Here is a 4,994-nt window from a genome sequence, read left to right as displayed (position 1 = left end):
TCAAAGCCCTTTATATATCTTCAGAGTTTACCAAAGATAATTATTAACAAATTAAGAGTGTTGTTTTTGGCTTTTTTTTTATTACCTCTTTTGGTGTCATAATGAGGTTTGAGAATATTAAGAATCCCGCGTGTTGAATAAATTGCTCCAAAAGTGTTTCTCAAAAAATAAAAAAAAAAAATTGCTCCAAAAGTTTCGAGGAATTTTTTTTTTTTTTGAGAATCAATACCGTGCATTTTATTACTCAATAGCTTTGTAAGTTAGCTTGAATTATATCTGCAAGTTCTGATGGTATATCTTCCATCCAGACTTGTAAACAAGGGGAAAGGATTGCTCGTCTCGCAAGTGAGTGAGCTACAGTATTGCATTGCCTACGTACATGTGAATACCTTACATCTGAAAAGCTAGAGGCTAAATACCTTATATCCTGAACAATGTGTCCGAAGTGAGCCAAAGTGTGTGAACCAGTTTTGAGAGCAGTGATGAGGGTCTGAGAGTCCCCCTCCAACACTACTCTAGTGAAACCAGTTTCCTACGCTAGGATTAGTGCTCTGCGTGCTGCCAATGCCTCCACTTCATGTTCAATTTCTAAACAAAATTAAAAGATTTTTTTGTTCTTATTTACATTTTAAAGCTCATGTATAAGATCCCTGGCTATATGATAATTTTTTTCTTGGAGCCTTGTGGGCAAGGTTGTCAAGTCAGGGTCCTACGTAGGATTGTAAAAGGTAGGTGAAATCATAGATCATAAGATCGGATCGTGAATTTTAAAATCTTACATTATTTGAGAAAAAAAAAAACAAAAAAAGAACACATTGATATGTTAAATTATAATAAAAAATATACATTCATTCATAAAAATAAAAATAAAAAATTTGCATCTATTTAATGTAATTATCATACATCACTACGTCCATTTGTAAGTATCATTTAAAGAAACCAAAAACCTCAAAACGTGACACTCTATTGAAATGTTATTTTTCATTTAGATCCAACTAATACTCTATCTCTCTACCTTAGAATAACCAAATTGGGTCAATTAAGATGTTATTTTTCATTTTGGTCCAACTAAGTCTTCTATTAAGTTAAAGAAGATTACAACATATCAAAATTATTTGGGATCGTCAGAATCGTACAATTATACCGATCTTGAACGATCGTAGTGATCTTACCAAAGGTCCTTGAAAGATCCAGGTCGTTTTAGGTAGGTGGGGTCGAAAAATTGTACAATTCCAATTAAGATTTTGACAAACATGCTTCTGGGTCCAACCATGTTGGGAACACGACAAAAAATATTACTAAATATTATATTGATCTATTTTAGGGTGTATATTTTTATAATTTCAATAGTTGAGTGTTAGGAATTGGGACAATGACATCTCCTTTAGAAATATTAATTAACAAGTGTCACTTAACAAAATATTACCAATTTAAAAGTATATGTAATATGACTTCATTTAAAATTTTAAATAATATTGAGTCTTTCTAAAATTGTGAGGTTTTATAAATTTCATTATTCCACTTAACATGAACATCAATTTGCATATTATAGAAGAAGCAGTTGAAAATAATTGAAATCCACTATATTGGCCGAGTCGGATGACATAAGTGGGTCAAGTAATTCACATTTGTTCGCCCTAATTATATTTTCAAATTGAGTAATTAATATCTATTGTGACAAATCAATCATTCCTAATAATATTTTCTTTTAAATTATGGATAAGTGTTGTTTAGAAAAATTTAAATTCCTCTGCATTTTTTTTTTTTTAAGAAAGAATACATTTGCTTATTTGACTTCAAGAGATAAGTTAAGTTAAAATAATATGTACCTAAAGAGAGATCTTTAAAAGTTGCACTTAACAAAATAAACCATACTAAACTTGCAATATGAGGAGCAAATATTTTCACACGTGATAAATTGTGAGCAGAGTAATATTATTTCTTATATACTCATCATTGTCACCTTTTTTATTATATGTCAATTGCAATAACACACATCACCACTTGTTGTCAAAGCTTATTAATTCCAAATAAGAGAACACCATTGTACCACACTATCAATTTTAAATACATGTATTATAGATTTATAATGTACACATCATTCTTAAACAATTCCTTAGATTCTCCAATTAAATCATTCCACTTGCCAATTTATCCACGTCATTCTAAACACTGTAAGATTCATCTTAACAGCAATGGAATTCAGATTGACGTTCGAACCAAACTTATGGCGACCAAAATGCAACAAGGCCATTACCAATCCACGGCCACCGAAACTGTGGGGTCCAATAATTGATGGGCCAGGCCCACTTGCTGATGGAGAGTTCAAAGGCCTAAGCCGAAAAAGGTCATGGCCCGAGCTCAAGAATAATAAGGCCCAATTGGCCCGGAGAAGCAGCCGAGGACAGTGCAGTCCTCGGCTGACCCAAAGATCCACCAAGAAGAGGGGCAAAACGGTAAAGGGACATGCTTGAAAGGAAATCTAAAATATCTAGGAAAGGCTGCCCCTACTACCTTCCCCATGCATAGCTCTGCGCCTAACAGAGCCTTATCCTTTAGCTTTATCAACCACTCCCAACAACTTTGGACTTGGATTGACGGGACAAGTGTCAGTCTTGGAAAGGTTGACCCTACACGTGGACGAAGGAAAGTGAACGCAGGCTAGTATAAAAGAAAAAATAAGTAATCTGGAGGGGGGGCTGGGACGACTGGCCAAAAAAGAAAGGCTCCCAGTCTACCTCCAGAAGAAAGGCTCCAAGGGTGAAAGCGCTTAAATCACATATGAACACCACAAAAACCCACCGTCGGGTAACCAACGCCTAGCCTTTCGAATCCACTCTCTACAAATGATATTGTTTGGGCCCATTCGCGTGCGAACCCAACTCTACTGCGGTTCGTCGCGAAACGTGACCCTACAGAAACTATTTATTGGATTTTTTTTAATTCATTATTCTATCAATAAAATTATTTTTTATGTACAATTTTAAACAACAAAATTTTGAAATTTAAATATTTGATTAATAAATAATTATTGATCTTTGATCTTCTTAAAACTTTGTGCAATGTAATGGTAGATTTTCAAAATTTATATCCAATATAAAGATTTTCAAAATTCTTATACACTGCAGAATTTCATTATCCTAAGATTGAAACAAGTTCCATCTAGCATGTTCATTGGATGAAATTAAAAGTAATTAACTTGAGATGTTATAATATTGGTCTTCGATCTGTTTGAATGACTTGTGTGAAAATGAGATGTAATGCTTCTTGTCATCAGTAGTGCTGTAATTATTTATCTTTTTACTTCTAACACAATGGTGGCAAGAGGAAATGAAAAGAAAAAAAGAGAGTTGTCTAGAAAAGTTGTATCTATATGTATCAAATAGTTCAAAATTTTGAGAGGGAATATACATATATCTGATATATGTAACATACCTTTTCTTTTACTTGTTATGCTAAAATCATGCTATCCAAATAATAACCCCGTGCCCATAAAATTTTTCAAATCAATCGAATTTTGGGATATATATATATATATATATATATATATATCTATCTATCTGTGTGTGTGTGTGTGTGTGTGTTAGGCTTATACTCCTATATTTTAGGTCCAACCTGAAGAATCGACCCACAAAACCAAAGCCCACTGTTTGGGCTATTTATTTTTGTTGTATTTGTAAACTATAAGACCCACAGTTCCGAAACATATAACAACCCGAAGAACAGACCCACAACACAAGGCTTTTCCTGTTGGTCTTCTTTTCAATTTGCATAATTAATGGCTGTGTATTTTAGCATTACAACTTGTAATTATTTTTGAAGAAAAAAAATATTTTTTGTTTTCTTTATTAGAATACGTCTTATTTACTACCGAGTTTCATTATCCTAAGATTCACACAATTTCCATCTATCATGTTCATTAGATGAAATTAAAATTAATTCACTTGAGATGTTATAATATTGGTCTTCTATCCTAAGATTCATACAATTTCCATCTATCATGTTCATTAGATGAAATTAAAATTAATTCACTTGAGATGTTATAATATTTATAATATTGGTCTTCTATCCTAAGATTCATACAATTTCCATCTATCATGTTCATTAGATGAAATTAAAATTAATTCACTTGAGATGTTATAATATTGGTCTTCTGTTTGGATGACTTGTGTGAACATGAGATGTAATGCTTCTTGTCATCAGTAGTGTTGTAATTGTTTATCTTTTTACTTTTAATATAACTAGTCGCAGACCCACGTGATGCGTGAAAATAAATAATTATTTTGTATTGTAATATAATGTATAATTTTTTCTCTAAATTTTTTATAGATAATTTGTGCTCCCTAAAAATTAAACAATTTTTATTTAGCCCCATTAGGTCTACTTCTGTCCCGTTTGGTCCAATTTGTTTTACTCGGTCCAATTTAGTACACTCAGTCAATTTCAGTCTCCCTTCAGTCCATTTAATTGGACCTTAAATCAATTCTTTTTGTAGGTATTATTTTCAAGTTTAGCTCAAAAATTCACTTTTTTCTTAATCTTCGGGTTGAAAAGTATGATATTTTATTATATTTAGGCTAAAATATTTAGTTTTGAGTTAAAAAAAATACAAAGAAAATACTAAAATAGACATTAAAAATTAGAAATATGAGACCTAAAAATGCAATAAAAATGAAATATATTCAAAAGTCTTATTTGGTCCACATTGGTTCTATTCGGTCCATTCTATCCTTTTTGGTTCAATTTGGCTCTATCCGATCCTATTTAGTCTATTCTTTTTTTTAAAACATATTTAGTCTATTCTGCCCACTAAAGTTCTATTACGTCCAATCAGTCTACATTTGCCCTATTCAATCCACATTGGTCATATTCTATCCATTGGTCCTATTCGGTCATTAATTCTATCCACTTTGACCCACTTCAATTCTATTCAGGTTGGTAGGTCCACTTTAGTCCTATTCCATCCATTTTGTCCACTTTGGTCCTATTCAATC

This window comes from Quercus robur, chromosome 4 (assembly GCF_932294415.1).
Source record: "Quercus robur chromosome 4, dhQueRobu3.1, whole genome shotgun sequence".
Lineage (NCBI taxonomy): Eukaryota > Viridiplantae > Streptophyta > Magnoliopsida > Fagales > Fagaceae > Quercus > Quercus robur.
This window is presented reverse-complemented; position numbering follows the sequence as displayed.